At 40.4% G+C, this 21,579-nt stretch overlaps 1 pseudogene; it reads right to left on the minus strand.

Annotated features, from left to right (window-relative positions):
• Window positions 1–5,349: 5,349 nt before the first annotated feature.
• LOC126071196 (olfactory receptor 18-like) lies at window positions 5,350–14,485 on the minus strand (annotated as a pseudogene).
• Window positions 14,486–21,579: the final 7,094 nt, after the last annotated feature.

Consider the following 21,579-nt stretch of genomic DNA (forward strand, 5'->3'; position numbering starts at 1 on the left):
ACTATGTCACCAAATCCCATACCCTTTCCATAACCTATGGTTCCTCCACCATATCAAAGATAAGTATGCCACTTTCTGATCGCCATTAGGAAACTGACGTATTTCCTTTCAGGCTTTTCCCCATTTATAGCATTAATCTATCACTTATTCTACGTCTTGATGTTTGAATAAAAAAAAAACCCATTGCCATGATGTTTGACTAGGAAGAAGAAAATGCTACCTTTGAGGAGAGGTTACCATATCAAAAGGAAACAATACCTTGACTTCATCCATTTTTTTTTAAATAACTTTTATTGTGTTTTATTTCTTTGTATGTCGCCGTATCTTCCTCTCCATATGGAAGGTGTATGATTACATTCCTTAGTCCCTCTTTATTATTTTAATGTTGTCTTCTTTTATATAATAACATTGCCGTTACCCTGTGTTGGGCTTTTTTTTTTTTTTTTAATCTTGCTTTGTTTTTTTTTTTTTTGGATTTCCCTGTCTGGGTTGACTTCTGGTTGCTCTGCGCAGTCTTCTAGTCTTGGATCGATACCTGATATTACTGATTTTCTAACCAGAGAACTCACTTTACCATTTCTTGTAGTTTTGGTTTAGTTTTTACGAATTCCCTCAACTTGTGTTTATCTGGAAATGTTTTAATTTCACCTTCATATTTAAGAGACAGTTTTGATGGATATATGATTCTTGGCAGGCAATTTTTTCCTTCAATTTTTTAAATATGTTATTCCATTGCCTTCTTGCCTGCATGGTTTCTACCGAGTAGTCCGAGATTATTCTTATTGGCTCTCCCTTGTAGGTGACTTTTCTTTTATCCCTCGCTGCTCTTATAATTGTCTCTTTATCTTTGGTTTTGGCAAGTTTCATTATAATATGTCTTGGTGTCTTTCTTTTAAGATATACCTTATGTGGATTTCGATGAGTATCTTAGATAGATATCTTCTCATCTTTCACAATATCAGGGAAGTTTTCTGCCAACAAATCTTCAACAATTTTCTCTGTGTTTTCTGTTATCCCTCCCTGTTCTGGTACTCCAATCACTCGTAGGTTATTTCTCTTGATAGAGTCCCACATGATTCTTAAGGTTTCTTCATTTTTTTAATTCTTTTATCAGACTTTTCTTCAAATGTATTAGTGCCCAGTAATTCATCTTCGAGTTCAGAAATTCTAGCTTCTGCTTGCTCAATTCTGCTCCTCTGAGTTTCTACTGAATTGTCTAATTCTGTAATTTTATTGTTAATCTTCTGAATTTCTGATTGCTGTCTGACTATGGATTTTTCCAGCTTATTAAACTTTTCATTATGTTCCTGAATAATCTTTCTAATTTCTTCAGTTGCTTTATCTGTGTGTTCCTTGGCTTGTTCTGTGTATTGCCTCATTTTCTTCCTGATGTCTTGAAGGGTTCTGTATATTAAACTTTTGTATTCTGCATCTGGTAATTCCAGGAATGCACTTCATCTAAAAGATCCCTTTATTCTTTGTTTTGAGAGCATGTTGAGGTGATCATGGCCTGTTTCTTTATGGGACTTGATATTGACTCTTGTCTCCGAGCCATCTATAAGTTATCATATTAGTTTATGCTTGCTTACTGTGTCATAGCTGCTTGCTTTGTTTTGTTTTGGTATACCCCTATGGGTTGCTTGAGTGAGCTAGCTTGATTATTTTCGCCTTTGGAGCTCTGGTGTCCTGTCCCCAGCTGGCTAGAGCTGTTATCAGGTATATCAGTCTAGGACTCCATTCAGTTTTCTTGTATGAATTCAGCTCAGGTTTCCAGGTAGCTGATATCAAGTGTGTGGTACAGGCTCTGTCCTACAGCCTTAGAGGGGCAGGGGTGATTGGCGTATATACCCATATCTGATTGCAGCAGGGGGTCACACTCTGAAGAAGGCAGGGGGCTGAGAACCAACCCCCAAGTGTCTCTAAAGAAAATGCATCTCTGTTCCCTACAGCATGCTGGTGGGTGGGCTCTGCAGAGAGACCACGGACATCCAAAGTTTTTGTTGTAAGGACTGGGAGGTACCAGTTATCCCTGCACCCCTGTCGCGGGTGGTTGGGTGACCCAAGTGTAGCCACCAGTCCTTAGGTTCCTGTTGTGGGTAGGTGAGGACCTTGTTTAATAGGCAAAGCAATGTCAAACGTCAAACACCCACCTCTCCACTGGACAGCTGAAATGGTTGGAGTTTGCCAACAAGGGCCTATTCTCCTGAAATAGGCCTACACAGGTCCATGTAGAAGGGAAAGGTGTTCAAGGTCCACCGACGGTTTATGCCTGGACAGGAGCCGCTTCTGGTCTGAGCTCCCCAAGTTAATGGAGCTGGCAAATTATCTTTTCCCCCAGTTGCAAATTTTTTCCTTCCCCAAGGCCAGGAGGATGGCTCCAGGTGCTCAGCAGGGTCTATCTCAGGTCTAGGGATTCAGCCGCTGAAGCTGGCTCGGGGGTGGGGGGGGCGTGGTAAAATATACACAAGTACTTAGCTTTTGCCAAGTGTGCCCTTCTGCTCAGGTTCCAGAGGTGTGAGTGGGCTGTGTGGCTGGCTGCTTCTCTCTGAGGAAACTGCGGCTGAACACTAGGACCAGCCCGCCACCGCCGCTGCCACTGCTGCCACCGCTCCAGGAATGGTGCCTGAGGGCTCCCCGCGATTCAGGTCCAGTAACTCCTCTCTGCTCCTGAATGGTCTCTTCCTTCCCCTGCCCTTCAGTTCATTGTCTATGCTTGCCATTGATGCTCAGGGCTTCCAGCGTGTCACAAATATACTCATTTCACTTGTTTTTTCAGGTCTTTGTTGTAAAGAGGGCTCACCAGAAGCGTCTATTATGCCATCTTGGCTCCACCTCCGAATTCATCCTTTTTTTTCACCATTCCTCACTTTGCAGAAATGAATATGCAACTTAGTTCTAGGGTCGATGGGACTCATAAAGTCTAATTGCAATTAGCCATAACCATAGAACTATCTCTTCCCACAAACTGGTATGGTCTCATCCTCTGGCAAGTGAGCTCCATTCTCCATTGTCAAAGTTTCTCATTAGGAAAGTCTGTGGGGGATTTAACTCAGTGGTAAAGGGCAGAGTAAACTAAGCTATTGGTTAGGAAGGTTTTCTGAGTATCCAAAATTCCTCCGTCAGAAATTATGCCAATATGTCTAAAGGACATTGCACACCCAGGTAGTAGAACACAGAAAGAGCCAAAAGACAAGGAAAACTACTCATACAGTCACGTCTTCATCAGTCTCTTACAAGTGAAAGGCAAGTGCTCCCTTTTCCTGAAGACGTGAACCTCTACTATCCTAGACTAATGAAAAATAAGATAAAATTTAATTTATTCACAATGACTTTGTGAGTTGATGATCCTAGAGCACCAATAAAGCCACAGTAATTGGAAATATGATAAAAAAAACCAACCCACTGCTGGTTAGTCGATTCCGACTCATAGTGACCCTATAGGATGGAGTAGAACTGACCCATAGATTTTCCAAGGAGTGCCTGGTGGATTTGAACTGCTGATATTTTGGTTAACAGCAGCAGCACTTAACCACTACACCACCAGAGTTTCCTGGTGATACCACCACTTTAATTCTCAATTGTACAACCTTGACCAAAGTATGTCATTTACAACCACCTTTTTTTTCCTGAGCATGCTTTGTAATGTTCCAATTTTAGACACTTCACACATAACTTTATTCCTCAATTATAACATATCTGTCAGGGTTCAATAAAGAAAATTGAAAACACCATGAAGAGCATTTCATGGTGTAAGTAGGGTGGGGCCAAAACATCAATATTTTTTAGATCTCTAGATGATTCCATTATGAAGTCAATTTTTAGGACCAGTGACATGCATTCTCACACAAAACCGGCATATACGGTTCTGTCAGATGAAAAACTATTCTAGATAATAGACATGAATTATGGTAAAATAGTTAAACAAGGACTGAAAGACAAAAGGTAAAATAGTTAAACAAGGACTGAAAGACAAAAAGGAGCAATGTGGCAATACAGAAATAGTTACTGCAGAAAGAAGCTACCATATCAGGATCTAAGGAAACAGATATAAGGAAAATGTTGAGCATATTAGGGTGTGGTAAGGTTTACTAATCGTTATTAGAAGAACCTTACAATAAAGCCAGATGGGAAATCAGGACAGTGGCTTACAGATCCTCCTCTCTCCAGCCCCAGCATCACAGAATAAAGTATAGAAGGGTGAATCTGGAAAACGGAGACAATAGCTTATCAATAAGCACACATGACCAACTTTATTGTATGCAGAGCAAAACCAGTGGCGGTTCATTGGTAGAATTCTTGCCTTCCATGTGGAAGACCAGGTTTGATTCCCAACCAATGTATGTTACGTGCAGCAACCACGTGTCAACAGAGGCATGCGTTATGCTAAAATGTTGATTAGGTTTCAGCAGAGATTCCATACTAAGATGGACTAGTAAAAAAGGCCTGGTGATCTACTTACAAAAATCAGTCAATGAAAACCCTATGGATCACAATGGTCTCATCCACAATGGATCATGCAGATGGTATAGGACTGGGTAGTATTTTCTTCTTTTGTGCATGTGGTCACCATGTGTCAGGGAGGCAGGTCAAGAGCAGCTAAGGAAGGAGAAGATATGAGAAGAAATATCACGAATATTGAGGAAAATCACTTACCAGTAGTCAAGGTAAATTCTCTCATATCATTCCCATTGTGAGCTCTGATCACCTTGAGATCTTCACCATTTACTCAGGAGTAAAAGACCCACTACAAACTAGTCATCTTTGAAGACAAGTCTGAAAAGGATGGGAGTTCTCATATTGGCTGAACATCAAAACTACCTGTGATGCATTAAAAATTTTATGCTCAAGCCACATGGTGTTCCAATTAAACCTGAATTGTAGCAGTGAGGCCAAAACATCAATATTTTTAAGATCCCTAGATGATTCCATTATGAAGTCAATTTTTAGGACCAGTGACATGCATTCTCACACAAAACCTGCATATACGGTTCTGTTAGATGAAAAACTAGTCTAGATAATAGACGTGAATTATGGTAAAGGATGAAGGTTCTAAGTACATAAAAATAGAGTTGTGCATTATACCAGAAATCCTGGGTCATAGTTGAGAAGCTACAGAAGTCTCCATAACTACAATGGGATTTGATCCATCATGTAGATTGACATATCCCAGAACATTCCCACTATCCCAATAAAGTTGTGACAAAGGAAGCAATGTTCAGATATAAAATCTCGAGACTGAAACCTCTGAGAGCTACAAAAATTATGTAACCAAGAGGCAAGTTTTATGATTGCAGATGTTAGGCTTTGCCATATTTTCTAATCCACGTGTCAAAAAAGATTGCACAAGTTTTAATAGTAGACTTTTCTACTGAGGATCCTCCAGAGGGCCTTCTTGATGTCCTTGTTTCTCAGACTGTAGATGAAGGGGTTCAGCATGGGGGTCACCACGGTGTACATCACTGAGGACACCACACACTTCCTGGGAGAAGATATGACAGCGGAACTGAGGTACACTCCAAGACCTGTTCCATAAAATAAGCAAACAACTGACAGGTGAGAGCCACAGGTGGAAAAGGGTTTACACCTTCCATGTGAAGATGAGACTCTCAGAATGGAAGAAGCAATTCGAGTGTACGAGAAAAGGACTCCCGAGACTGGAACACCACCAAAGATGGCACCAATACAATACATTAATATGATATGGATGGAGGTGTCAGAACATGCAAATTTAAAGAGTTGAGGAGGGTCACAGAAGAAATGTGGGATTTCCAGATCTGTGCAGAAGGTAAGTTGTGACACCATTGAAATGTGCAGCTGGGAGTCCAAAAGGCTAATGAAATAAGATATCAACACTAGCAAGCCACAGAGGCAGGGATTCATGATGACTGTGTAGTGCAGGGGGTGACAGATGGCCACAAACCGGTCATAAGCCATCACAGTGAGGAGCAGGCTGTCCAGATATCCAAAGAGATAAAAAAGGACACTTGTATCAGGCAGCCAGCATAGGTGATGGATTTGCTGTGGGTCTGGATATTCACTAGCATCTTTGGAACTGTGCTGGAAATGAAACCGATGTCAGCTAAGGACAGGTTGGAGAGGAAGAAGTACATGGGGGTATGGAGGTGCAGGTCAGAGGTAACAGCCAGGATGATGAGCAGGTTCCCAGTAACAGTGATCAGGTACATGGACAGGAACAGCCCAAAGAGGAGGGGCTGCAGTTCTGTGTCCTCAGAGAGTCCCAGGAGGAGGAATTCTGAGACACATGTTAGATTCTGTGGCTCCACGTACCTGAGATAGCTTTTTGAAAAAGAAAAGAGAATCGTTAAAACAGGTAAACAGGCACCCAGCACTGTGTCTGTATTTCAAATTCAAGAAACTCACAAATAAAGCATACAAATTCACAAGTGAGGTCCACACTTATGGACCTCATATCCCAATAACTGCAGCAAAATTACTTGGTAGTAGCAAACACCAGTACTATACTTCTCAGAACTCCTTCCTCATTGTTTGCTTTGCTCTTCCCCTATCTCTTTATTCAACCCAACTTTAGAGATGCTGGGCTAAAGAACATTAGAATAGCCATGATATTTTAAGATAACAAATTTACAGAAGGAGCAAAATATTAGGCCCCTCTTCTGTAAGGGAAACAATGCAATAAGAAATATCCTTCTTTAAGAAAAAAATTATTTCAATTAAATAACACTAGGAAACACTTGCAGTCCCAGGGTTGGCAAGCAGTTAACACACTTGACTGCTAACCAAAATGTTGGAGTCTACGCAGAGGCACCTCAGAAGAAAGGCCTGGTGATCTACTTCTGAAAAATCAGTCATTGAAAACCCCATGGAGCACAGTTCTACTCTGACACACATAGTGTCGCCATGAATCAGAATCTACTAAACAACAAATGGTAGTTCCTTTTAAAAGTGCTCATATGTACTTTATTTTATCCAAGTACTGTGCAATGAATTTCCTTGATCTGGAATATCTATTAAACAACAAGTAAGGGATAGGAACACAATTAAAAAAAAGAAAAAAACATTGCCGTCATGTGGATTCCGACTGATGGCAATCCCATGTGTTACAGAATAGAACTGCTGCATAGGATTTTCTTTTCCGTAATTTTTACAGAAAAATGGTGGCATACCTTCCAGCATCGCAGCAACACACAAGCCTGCACAGTATAACAAACTGACAGACACATGGGTGAAGCTATGCCACCAGTATTCAAATACCAGCAGGGTCACCCATGGAAGACAGGTCTCAGCTGAGCTTCCAGACCAAGACAGACTAGGAAGAAGGACCCAGCAGTCTACTTCTAAAAAGAATTAGCCAGTAAAAACCTTATGAATAGCAGGGAAATATTATCTGATATAGTGCCAGAAGATGAGCCCCCCAGATTCAAAGGCACTCAAAAAGCACTGGGGAAGGGCTGCCTTCTCAAAGTAGAGTCAACCTTGATGATGTGGATAGGCTCAAGTGTCCAGGACCTTCATTTGCTGAGGTGGCACAACTCAAAATGAGAAGAAACAGCTGCAAACATCCATTAACAATCAGAACATGGAATGTACAAAGTATGAATCTAGGAAAATTGGAAATTGTCAAAAATGAAATGGAACACATAAACATTGATATCTTAGCCATTAGTGAACTGAAATGGACTGATATTGGCCATTTTGAATTAGACAATCACATGGTCTACTATGCCAGGAATGACAACTTGAAGAGGAATGGCATTGCATTCATCGTCAAAAAGAACATTTCAAGATCTATCCTGAAGTACAGCGCTGTCAGTGACAGAAAAATATCCATACACCTACAATGAACACCAGTTAATACGACTATTATTGAAATTTATGCACCAATCACTAAGGCCAAAGATGAAGAAATTCCAGATTTTCACCAGCTGCTGCAGTCTGAAATTGATCGTACATGCAATCAAGATGCATTGATAATTACTGGTGATTGAAATGCAAAAGGTGAAAACAAAGAAGAAGAATCGGTAGTTGGAAAATATGGCCTTGGTGATAGAAACAATGCCGGCGATTGCATGGTAGAATTTTGCAAGACCAATGAGTTCTTCATTGCAAATACTTTTTTTCACCAACATAAAAGGTGACTATACACATGGATATTGCTAGATAAAATACACAGGAATCAAATCCACTATATCTGTGAAAAGAGATGACAGAAAAGCTCAATATCATCTGTCATAAAAGGCTAGGGGGAGACTGCAGAACAGATGATCAATTGCTTATATCCAAGTTCAAGTTGAAATTGAAGAAAATTAGAACAAGTCGACGAGAGTGGGATATACTCAAGGTATATCCCACCTGAATTTAGAGACCATCTCAAGAATAGACTTGATGTATTGAACACTAATGACCGAAGGCCAGATGCATTGTGGAACGACATCAAGGGCATCATCCATGAAGAAAGCAAGAGGTCATTAAAATGACAGAAAAAAAAATAGACGTCAGAAGAGATGCTGACACTTCCTCTTGAACACTGAGCAGCTAACGTAAAAGGAAGAAATGATGAAGTAGAAGACTAGAACAGGAGATTTCAAAGAGCAGCTCCAGAAGACAAAATAAAGTATTATAATAACATGTGCAAAGAGCTAGAGATAGAAAACCAAAAGGGAAGAACACGCTCATTATTTCTCAAGTGAAAGAACTGAAGAAAACATTCAAGCCTCGAGTTGCAATGGTGAAGGATTCTATGGGGAAAATATTAAATGATGCAGGAAGCGGCAAAAGAAGATGGAAGGAATACACAGAGTCACCATACCAAAAGAATTGGTCGATGTTCAACTATTCCAGGAGGTAGCGTATTATCAGGAACCTATGGTGCTGAAGGAAGAAGTTCAAGCGGCACTGAAGGCACTGGTGAAAAACAAGGCTCCAGGAATTGACATAATGCCAATTGAGATGTTTCAACAAACGGATACAACGCTGGAAGCGCTCACTTGTCTACGCCAAGAAATTTGGAAGATAGCTACCTGGCCAACCACTGGAAAAAATCCGTACTTACGCCTGTTCCCAAAAAAGATGATCCAACTGAATGTGGAAATTATCAAACAATATCATTAATATCACAAGCAAGTAAAATTTTGCTGAAGATCACTCAAAAGCAGCTGTAGCAGTGTATCAATGGGGAACTGCCAGAAATTCGGGCCAGATTCAGAAGAGGGCGTGGAACCAGGGATATCATTGATGATGTCAGATGGATCCTGGCTGAAAGCAGAGAATACCAGAAAGATGTTTACCTGTGTTTTATTGACTATGCAAAGCCATTCAACTCTGTGCATCATAACAAATTATGGATAACATTGCAAAGAATGAGAATCCCAGAACACTTAATTGTGCTCATGAGGAATCTGTACACAGATCAAGAGGCAGTTGTTGGAACAGAACAAGGGAATACTGTGTGGTTTAAAGTCAGCAAAGATGTGCCTCAGGGTTGTGTCATTTCACCATACCTATTCAATCTGCGGAAACCCTGTTGGCATAATGATTAAGAGCTATGTCTGCTAACCAAAAGGTTGGCAGTTTGAATCCACCAGGCAGTCTTGTGGAAAATCTATGGGACAGCTCCACTCTGCCCTATAGGGTCTCTATGAGTCGGACTTGACTCGATAGCGTCACGTTTTGGCTTATTCAATCTGTATGCTGAGCAAATGATCCCAGAAGCTGGACTTTATGAAGAACACCAGGGCATCAAGATTGGACGAGTTCTCATTAACAACCCGCATTATGCAGATGACACAGCCTTGCTTGCTGAAAGTGAAGAGGACTTGAAGCACTTACTGATGAAGATCAAAGACCATAGCCTTCAGTATGAATTACATCTCAACACAGAGAAAACAAAATTCGTCACAAGTGGACCAATAAGCAACAACATAATAAACAGAGAAAAGATTGGCATTGTCAAGGATTTCATTTTACTTGGATCCACAGTCAATGCCCATGGAAGAAGCAGTCAAGAAATCAAAAGACGCATTGCATTGGGCAAATCTGCTGCAAAAGACCTCTTTAAAGTGTTGAAAGCCAAAGATGTCGCCTTGAAGACTAATGAGTACCTAACCCAAGCCATGGTATTTTCAATCGTCTCATATGCATGTGAAAGCAAAACAATGAATAAAGAAGACCAAAGAAGAATTCATGCCTTTGAATTATGGTGTTGGTGAAGAATACTGAAGATTCCATGGACTGCCAATAGAACGAACAAATCTGTCTTGGACGATGTACAATCAGAATGCTCCTTGGAAGCAAGGATGTCAAGACTATGTCTCACATACTTTGGACGTGTTATCAGGAGGGATCAGTCCCTGGAGAATGACACCATGCTTGGTAGAGGGTCAGCGAAAAAGAGGAAGACCCTCAAAGAGATGGATTGACACAGTGGCCGCAACAGTGGGCTCAAGCATAACCATGATTTTGAGGATGGCACAGGGCTGAGCAATGTTTCATTCTGTAGTGCGTAGGATCCTATGAGTTGGAACAGACTCGGTGGCACGTAACAACAACAACTTTTAGAGAAGCAGATCTCCAGGCCTTTCTTTCATGGAGCTGAAGGGTGTGTTTGAACCACCAACCTTTAGGGTAGTAGTCAAGCTCAAACTGTTTGCTTCACCCAGGCACCTCATTAGCTGGATTCTAAATTAAAATGAAATATTCATAATCAGAGAGCCAGACCTGAAACCCAGTCATCTTAGGCCTACTTAAGAGCTTTCCAAGTCAATCCTTCCTTATTGGGGGGATTGGAATTCTCCTCATTTGAGCTCCCTGATGGCAACTCACTTCTTCATTTCTATTGATAGGTCGAATATGATTTCGTTTGGGAAAACATAAAAGTGAAAAGAAGAGAGGATAGTATGAAATAACACATTAATTATTTGCTGAAATATATGTATTAATTAAACCTAATATTTAGAGTTGTAGAAAGAAATTAGATTAAATAATACGTATGAATATTTTTATGAAGTATTTATACGAGTAGTTTCAATGCTAGTGGATCATTATAATTATCTATGGTTCTCTTAAAATACACTTATGAGCTGGCCACAACCTAGAACTCATTAAATCAGACTCTACGTGTGAGTCTCTTGGTCATCCTGAAGTACAGCAAGGGTTGAAAACCATTGCTTTATATTATTGCCAGGCTCTTGTAAGTTCTCCATCAATGTGACCTATTATTATCACTAATATCTACTCCCAACATTAATTATATAATCATTTAATAATATTTACTTCATAACTCATATTTCAGAGGTTTAAAATTCTTAGCATTAAAACTTAAGTTTTCTTGCTCTCAGTATTTGATCCTATTCCTCCACACACCTGGTCCCCAAAAGCAATCTCTGTCATAAATTATGTGGGTATATTTTCCTCTCAATAATTTCATAATATTTAGTATTAATTTATGTATCCATAACCAGTTTTCTTGAAAATCTACCTAAATAGTATAATCCTACACATATCGTCCCACAAAAGTTCTTATTTACTACACTGTGTTTTAACTGTCTTTGAGAAGTACACACATCTATTTCAAACACTTTAAATGGTACATGGTATTACTAAGCAAAGGATCATTTTATGTCAATTTCTTATTAAGACCATCATAGTAAAACTCTTCCTCCAATGTACATATTATTCACAATTGAGAATTTATTTATTTATATATAATTAATGATGTATTAATTTATTAGTCACAATTGAGAATTTCTACATTTCATGTGCATGGAGCATAGTTGTTCAAGGTGTAAAATTAATGCATGTTCAAATTTACTATTAATTACCAACATTTGTTTACCAATAGAAAGTCAGACACAAATACATGCTCTTATTTCAAGGTATGGAATCAAATATCCATGAGAGTTGTCTGGTAATGATCATTCCATGATAGACCCACATAAAAATTACCATCCAGTATAGGGAATAATGGTACCCTGGAGGCACAGTGGTTAAGTGTTTGGCTGCTAACCAAAAGGTCAGCAGTTCAAATCAACCAGCTGCTCCTTGAAAACACTGCGGGGCAGTTCTACTCTATCCTATAGTGTCACTATGAGTCAGTATTGACTCGATGACAATGGGTTTTGTTTTGTTTTTTAGTATAGGGAATAACATTCCCATAGTTCAGATTTCCTGAGTATGCAGTAAAATGTGTTACTATTCATAGAAACCCTACAATCCACAAGATTCATGCTATAAAGTTCCCTGTAGACCATCTGTCCCGTTCTCTTAATTCACAGATCAGCTCACCGAGTTGTAAGAGGAAGAATCAATGGTTCAGTCTTCATTTCCTCAACTGACAAGAAACACAATCATTCAGGTCTGCTTCAGGAGACAGAGCCCTGGGACAGGAATCAGGAGGGCAAGGTCCTAATCCCATATCTGTCACACACTAAATGTGGAGTGCAGGTAAATCTCTCAATCTCTCTTACGTGGAAATAGGGGGAATAATAACCATCGTCAGGATGTGTGTGGCAACTAACAAAGGTTTGGCAGTTAGTAAATACTTGGACATTGTTTTTTAATCAGAATTTGAATCAATATAAGAGTAGTGGGTTTATTGTTGAAATATAATCCCAGTTTTATCTAATTATATGGGGAAGATAGAAGCCTAATATGTCCCAGGAAATTCAAACACAGAATGTATTGAAATCACAAAATGTGCCTAGGTTCACACAGTTAAGATTTACTTTCCCTTTCTCCATTTTTCCTTGTTAGTTTTCATTTTTATGAAAATCTCCACAATTTTTTTGAAAATAATTGAATGTTGTACACTTTGTTAAATAAATAGGTCCCCTGGAAAGTCCATGATATAGACATATTCACACCCTATTTTATCTTGTCTGTAGTTCTATGGGACATGCTTGGAGGGATGAAAGCACAGGTAGGAAAGCATTCTACACTCTGATCCTGTGAAACAAGGCACAAAGGAACCAAGGGTCTATGCCACAGTTAACACAGATTCGTTACTGTCCTTGTGGCTATAGTCTACTCTGTGACAACCATGGGCTAGGCTATGGGGAATCAGAAATGAATGAGACTCAATGGTTTACTTACAAGTATTCACTAGCTACTTGCATAAAAATCCAAATAAAATGCACTTAAAAGGGATCCAAACAAAACCATCAGATCACAGGATATGTTGGTTGAATGGTATGAAGCCTTATCTAATTTATAATAATAATATGTAAAATTAATGTGTCCTGACTATAGGCATCCATCACATATTTAATCACATACGTAATATGCATTATCTGTTCAATAGTCCAGTAATGCATATCTCTCTATCAGCTGTGGATCAACACAGATGGCAATGTAGAGGCAGAGAGATACTAAGAACTTGCCCCATGGCACACAGATCATCAATAGAGCAGACAGGATTCACATTAAATTTTAAGTCCCTGAGGCCCATGCACTGACCATCTTCACTCTGTTTCCTCATATCTCAAAACATTTAAAAGCAAAAGTCCAGAGGACTTAACCAAGGATACATCTAAGTTACACCTTTACACTCAATCCAGTGTCCTGAATAGGAACGGAACCCAAGATCCTGTCTTTGTGTCTCTGAGATTGAGATGGGCTAAATTATAATGATGAAAGGAAGTGGACAGCTGAGATAAAATCCAGGAGAATGGGCAAGAGAGAGATGTGTCCTGAATTATCATCTGTCATCTCCTAATGGGATCTTCTGCTGTATTCTCAACTATCTTTCTGATAGTGGAGAACACCAAGAGGCACCCACTGCTGTCCACTGTGGTCTAGTAGAACCCCCCATTAAAGAGAATAGTGACCAGGGGTCTCTGTGTGGAGAGACCAAGGAAATGAAATGACACGGTGGATAGCAGGGGAGAATATGGCCAGGTGCCCTGTGTCTGGTGTCACACTGCCTGGATTCAAACCTGGCTTCAATCTTTTCTGGCCAAGACCTGAAACAAGTTATGAAAAAAAGACTGCTCATTTTCTCTTCTATGAAATGACATAAAGTGTATTCTTCTCTAGGTATGGTTGTGCAGAAGAATGAAACAAGTTACATAGAAAACTTAGTTCAGATTCTGGCACTGGGTGCCTTCAATAGACTTTCACAATACTATGGTTACTACCATCATCCTCATCATTTTGGTTATCATCATCATCAACTAGATCATGTTGAAGTGTTAGGAGACAGATGAGAGGCATTCAATTCTTGTTCTGGTGAGGAAGTGCCTATGGGAGCTAGAATCAATGTAGAAGAAATTAAAAGTCTAAAGGTGCCTTCTCAGACCTCTACCAGAACCAGGAACAGAAGCTTGGCAGGCCTCTGAGCTGAAACTTTAGCATTTCAGGGCCTACCATTCGGCCACCCCAACTGTGTTAGTTCTCCTGATGAGGAGAAAACAATGCTTCCCAGCCCCTCTGTGTCCACTGATTCCCACGGCACTCACTGGATTGTGCTGGGCCTCTGCTGGGGCATGACCAAGAAGTGTGGGTCCACCATCACTGCCTTGCCTGGTAAGCAATGAGGGTTGGGGCTCTTTCCTCAGTACTGACAGGAAGAGAGATTCAGGCATGGGCCTCCTGATTTAAAGGACCACTTAGAGGAAAGACACAGTTATGGAGCTTTCTGTACTAGGAAGAGCAAACTGAAGACCTTGAGAGTACAGGCAGAATATTTACGGTTGTATGGCTTTGGGAGCTCAATGCCCAGAGCTCACAATTAGCCAACTTGGTTCATGTTATTCCAATCTCTGAAGACTTATTAGTATTAATGAAACAGAAAGAGTAGAAAGTGAATGTTCCTGGTTTCTGGGCCCTGCCATTGTAAGGAGGAAACTCACCTGTTTTCCTCACCTCTAACTTCCAAGTTGTATGGATCTTAACATAAAAATTGGACACTTTTTTTTTCAATCTAAACAATCGATGTGTGATTTAATATCCTCAAACCCATTAAATGAACCATGTTATTCAGAGAGGATTAAATATTCTATAAAAGCCCTGTTGGTACAATGGTTAAAGCGCTCAGCTGCTAACTGAAAGTTTGGCAGTTGGAAGCCACTTAGACACTCCACAGGAGAAAGCTGGCGTTTGGCTCCCATAAAGATTATAGCCTAGAAAACTCTATGGGGCAGTTCTACTCTGTCACATGGTGTCCTTAAGGGTCAAAATCAACTCACAACACCTAACAACAGCAACAGGTCTTCTGTACCAAGAATCTGACACTGTTTTCATTTTCTGAATTAATAATTTGTGTCATGAAGGAAAACGTCTGATTTTTTTTGAATTCTATACTTTGGCAATTTGTACTTTTTGCCCATTTGAATAACAGTACCAGTTCTAAATTTTCTGTGTAGTTAAGTTGGTACTTTAGAAAACTATTTTGTTGTACTTATTTGGTAACTTGATCCTTCACCTAAATACCTCTATGGGCCTCAGAGAAGACTGCATTCAAAATGTTGTCAAGGGCTGCAGTCATCTCAAGGTTTGACTGGATAAGGATCTGATTCCAAGGTCACTCAGGTGTCAGCTGGCAGAATTTGTTCCTCACAGACTGTTGGCCAGAGGCCTTTCTTAACTTCTGACCACATGGGTCTCTCCACCAGGCAGCTGACCACACGGAAGCTGGTTTTTGTCAGAATAGGCTGGCCAGAGAACAGAAGGGGGCTGCGAAGATGAAAGCTACATTGTTTTTACACACCATTGTTGGAAGTGATATGCCAATGGTTTTCCAAATTCTATTTTATGCAGGCAATTAACTGAGTCCAGCACACACTCAAGAGGATGGTTATCCACAAGAGTATGAATACAGGAAGTGGGTTTGTTGGGAGAATCTTAGAAGCTACACACTTACACAGGCTTCATTATAAGGCTGATGGCTCTAAGCACCACTAGACTTTAGAGAGGTCTCTCTGCTTCCCAACATAGTCTCAATCCATTGCACCACCATGCTTTCAGCAAACATCCCCTGAAGATAAACAGGCACATGGTAGTATTCCTCCATACCCCAGTATGCTGCTCCTGGTCTTGAAGTCAGAAGACCCTGGTTTCTCTAACACCAGCAAAGTCTTTCCATTGATATTAGCCCAGTTGCAGTCATTCCATACACAAATTCAAACAATATCCCCAGCAGCTTCTGATTTCTGCTTAATTAGAAAGAGCTCACTTCACTTCAGAACGTATTTTATTTAGATATCTTTGCGTTTGGAAGTTTTAATAAAATGTGCCTTTGTTTTATCTGAGTTTTTTCTAGTGGATAAAGTGGAGTACGTGAGAATGATGGTCTACTGCAACTTTCTACATCCTACTCATGCAGACCTCCTGGCTCAGAGATCTCTTTGCTGACAAACTTGGAGACTGGTTTGTCACTAACTGGTATTGAATATGGAAGAACAAATGCCATTTATGTGAGTACACACAAAGAGCAGATGGTAACTTGGAGGAGACAAGATGCTCAAATGACACGTCTTTAAAGGAAGAGGGTGAGTCTCAGTGTTGAGACATTTGAGAATTCTGGGGCAGTAGCAAAAATGTAATATTAAACTGAAGTCATTTTATAGTGGGTAGAGGTTGTCAGATCGTAGGGTACTGCCACAGCTGTGTTTCAAGTACATGGTATATGTCATGGATTGAATTATGTCCCCCAAAAATATGTGTATCAATTTGGCTGGGCCATGGTTCCTGGTATTGTGTGACTTTCCTACATGTTGTAAGTCCTGCCTCTATGATGTTAATGAGAGAGGATAGGCGGCAGTTGTGTAGTGAGGCAGGACTCAATCTATAAGACTGGATCGTGTCTTGAGGCAGTCTCTTGAGATATAAAAGAAAGAAGCAAGCAGAGAGACAGCGGGATTTCATACCACCAAGAAAGCAGTGCCAGGAGCAGAGCATGTCCTTTGGACCCGGGGTTCCTGCGCAGAGAAGCTTCTAGTCCAGGGCAAGATTGATGAGAAGGCCGACAGAGATAGAAAGCCTTCCCCTGGAGCTGACATCCTGAATTTGGACTTTTAGCCTTTTTTTTATTGTGAGGAAATAAATTTCTCTTTGTTAAAGCCATCCACTTGTGGTATTTCTGTTACAGCAGCACTAGATAACTAAGACAGTACATGACAACCAAAGACAGTTATGATTGTTTGGTAAAATGTGCTTTTCCCAACTCTTTCTCTTATGATGAGCATCCTTGAAGGTCACAGAAAGATCACAACCTTCTTGCATTCCTCTTTTAGATACCCAATTTATTTTTCATCCCTTGGTTATTCACAGAACTTATCAAAACCCTCCCTTTATAATTCTTAATCTTGTTTAAGGTATATTTCTATATCCAAGAAATAGAGATTCCCTTGAATGTTCGTTCATAATAATAAAAGCAAACCATATATTTCTCCTATCGTGAGCTCATAAAGATCTCTGTAGAAGGCCTGGTGGTTAAGGGAGGAAGGAAAATACTGGATGCATGGATGACAAAATGCCTTCACATTTTCTTATAAGTAAATAATTTATTCAAAATTATACAAAGTGGAGATGTGTCAAATCTCTGCCCATGCTGTGCTAGGTTTTGAGTATAGAGATCAGTGATATTCAGTCCCTCCCCTTAAACTTCTCAAGGTCTCATTGTGCAAACATTAATTCGAAGGTCATCCATTATGTACCCTGGTTCAAGCACACTTTGAGAATCGACGTTTCTTATTAGTGAAGATGGTGGGCATTTAGCTTAGGGATGAAAGGCAGTAAAACCAAAGTGGTTATTGGACCCAGATTACTACCACAGAAGAAGGCGTCTTAAAGGAAAGATGGATATCCATATAATGAAGGACAGGACGAGCCCTGAGACAGATTCATCATGACAGAGGAGAGGGGAACATGTTCACAAAGTGAAATCCCAGGAAGCCTGTAACTAGTGAAAGGTAAGGGTATCCTTTTCTGAAGACTTGGCGCTTTGCTATTCTAGAGTAATGAAAAGAAGATGAAGTTAAATTTATTCCTAATAACTTGGGTAACTTAATAATCCTCAGGCACCATGAAAGCCACACAGAAGCTATAAATATGAACCCACCACCTTAAACTTAATTGTACACCCTTGACCAAGACATATCTACAAACACCTGTACTTCCAATTACAAAGACCTCACAACATACCTTTATTTATGGTATGTCATTTTTCAGTCAGGGTTCAACCGAGAAGAACAGCAGTAGTGATTTTAAAGAACGTAATTTAATATAGGCCACTGGTTAAATGGTTGTTGTTGGATAGAAAGAAGTAACAGAAAACATGTGGTAACACAGAAATAGTACCTGCAAGAAGTAACAACCATTCCAAAGCCAATGGGGAAAAAGATTGGACCTATTAGGGCATGGTGAGCTTTGTTAAACACTATTGTAAGAACCTCACAAAAAAGCCAGATGGAAATCAGAGCAGTGATGTGACAAATTCCTTCCCTCTTTTATCTCTCCCCCTCTCCACCCCGGCATCATACAGAAAGGTATAGAAGGGTGAGTTTAGAACAGAGAGACAAAGGCTTAATGTCCAGCACACACAACTAGCTCTATAATGTGTAAGAAGAAGATATGTGAAAAAAATATTACCGTGACAACTGAGAAAAATCACATTGCCTGACGCTAGGGTAACCTCTTTCATATCTTCTCCCTTGTGAACTCTGATCACTTCAAGATCTTCAGCATTTGTGTATTAGGAGTAAAAGGCCCAAGACATACTAGGCATCTTTGAAGGAAAGATATGACAAAGATCCATAGTTTTCAACCTTGGCTGTACTTTAGAACTACCTGGGGTGCTTTCTACACACTTCATGCTCGTACCACACCCCACTCCACTTAAATCAGAATCTCTGGTGGTGGGACGCAAGCATTAGGAGTTTTCAAGCTCACCAAGTGATTCCCGTATGAAGCCAAGCTTGAAGACCAGTCATGTGCATCCTCTCACATAACTTGCACAAATAAATCAGATCCATGCAAGAGCTGTATGACAGTAAACATGGACTGTGGAAAGGGTTGAGAACTGTATATTTAAAAAAAGAGAGTTGTGCAATTCTAGGATGTTTGGGTCATAGATGACAAATACAGAAGGTTCTACAGGTTTTATAGAACTCAATCATGCAGTGGTTATGGCATATGTATTGCTGTTAGGTGCCATTGAGTCAGTTCCTACTCATAGCGACCTTATGTGCACAGAACGAAACACTGCTCAGTCCTGCACCATCCTAACAATTGTCGTTATGCTTAAGACCCTTGTTGCAGCCACTGTGTCATTCCATCTCCTTGAGAGTCTTCCTCTTTTTCTCTGACACTAATTTACCAAGCATGATGTCCTTCTCCAGGAATTGATCCCTCCTGATAACATGTCCAAGATATGTGAGACATCCTCACTTCCAAGAAGCGTTCTGGCTGTAATTCTTCCAAGACAGATCTGTTTGTTCTTCTGGCAGTCCATGGTTGTCTTAGGCTGGGTTCTCCAGAGAAGCAAAGCCAGTAAAGAGTATAAATATAGAGAGAGAGATTAATATCAAGGAAACGGCTCATGCAGTTGTACAGGCTGGAACATACCAAGTCTGTGGGTCAGGACAGAGGCTTCTCCTGGTTCACATAGCTGAAGGGGCTGATAAACCCAAGATCAGCAGACACAGAGCAGGGCTCTTGATCATAGACTGTGGAGATTGAAAAATCCCAAGATCAGCAGGCAAGACCACAGGTAAGCTGCTAGCTCAAGTCACAAGAACTGGAGGTCAGACAAGCAAGAGCCAACTGATGGATCTAGAACCAGCAAAAGCCCACAAGCCTTGCCAGAATGTCCACCTATGTTTGATGCAGGCCACATGCCCAAACTAACTCACTTGATTGGCTACTCACAGCAGATCCCATGATGAAGGTGACCACATTATATCAAATTTCATTGTGGAAGTGATCATAATGTCATACAGCTGCCAAATCAGTGCGCATCACAACCCAGCCAATTTGACACACAACCTTAACCATCACAATGGTATATTCAATATTCTTAGCCAACACCATAATTCAAAGGCATAAATTCTACATCGGTCTTCCTTAGTCATTCTCCAGCTTTTACAAGCATATGAGGCAATTGAAAATACCATGGCTTGGGTCAGGTGCACCTTAGTACTCAATATGACATCTTCGCTTTTTTCAACACTTGAAAGAGGTCTGGTGCAGCAGATCAACCCAATGCACCCTTTGATTTCTTTTGTGTGTGTGTGTGTGTGTGTTTGCGCGGATGCACGCGCTTTAGGTGAAAGTTTACAGCTCAAGTTATTTTCTCATACAAAAATTTAGGCACACACATTGTTATGTGACCCTAGTTGCTATCCCTACAATGTGACTGTACATTCCTCCTTTCCACCCCAGATCTCCTGTGTCCATTCAACTAGCTCCCATCCCTTTCTGCCTCCTCATATCACCTCCGGACAGTAGCTGCCCATTTAGTCTCGTGTATCTATTTGAACTAAGAGCACACTCTTCACAAGGATCATTTTATGTCTTAAAGTCCAGTCTATTCTTTGTCTGAAGAGTTGGCTTCAGGAATGGTTTTAGTTCTGGATTAACAGAGAGTCCAGGGGCCATGTCTTCTGGGGTCCTCCAGTCTCAGTCAGACCATTAAGTCTGGTCTTTTCACTAGAATTTGAGTTCTGCACCCCACTTTTCTCCTGCACCTTCAAGGCCTCTGTCATGTTCCTTGTCAGGGCAGTCCTTGGTGGTAGATGGGCACCGTCTAGTTCTTCTGGTCTCAGGCTGATAGAGTCTCTGGTTTATATGGCCCCTATTGTCTCTTGGGCTAATATTTTCCTTGTGTCTTCAGAGTTCCTCATTCTTCTTTTCTCCAGGTGGTTTGGGACCAATTGATGCATCTTAGATGGTTGCTTGTTAGCTTTGAAGACCCCAGACACCATTCACCAAAGTGGGAATGCATCCTTTGATTTCTTGACTGCTGCTTCCATGGGTGTTGATGGTGGATCCAAGTAAAATGAAGTTCTTGACAACTTCAATATTTTCTCCATTTATCATGATGCTGTTTATTGGCCCAGATGTGAGAATTTTTGTTTTCTTTATATTAAGGTGCAAGTCATACTGCAAGTGCTTCAAGTCCTCTTCACTTTCAGCAAGCAAGATTGTGTCATCTGCATATCACAGGTTGTTAATGAGTTTCCCTCCAATCCTGATGTCAAATTCTTCTTTATATAGTCCACATTCTTGGATTATTTGCTCGGCATACAGATTGAATAAGTATGAAGAAAAGATACAACCCTAACACACCTTTACTGACTTTAAGCCACACAGTATCTCCTTGTTCTGTTCGAATGACTGCCCCTTAGTCTATGTACAGGTTCCTCATGAGCACAATTAAGTGATCTGGAATTCCCATTTTTGCAATGTTATCCATAATTTGTTAGGATCCACATGGCCAAATGTTTTGTATAGTCAATAAAACACAGGTAAACATCTTTCTGGTATTCTCCGCTTTCAGCCAGGATCCATTTGACATCAGCAATGATATTCCTCTTTCCATGTCCTCTTCTAAATCTGGCTTGATTTCTGGCAGTTCCCTGTCAATGGTCTGCTGTAACCACTTTT

This window comes from Elephas maximus, chromosome 3, assembly GCF_024166365.1.
Source record: "Elephas maximus indicus isolate mEleMax1 chromosome 3, mEleMax1 primary haplotype, whole genome shotgun sequence".
Classification (NCBI taxonomy): domain Eukaryota; kingdom Metazoa; phylum Chordata; class Mammalia; order Proboscidea; family Elephantidae; genus Elephas; species Elephas maximus.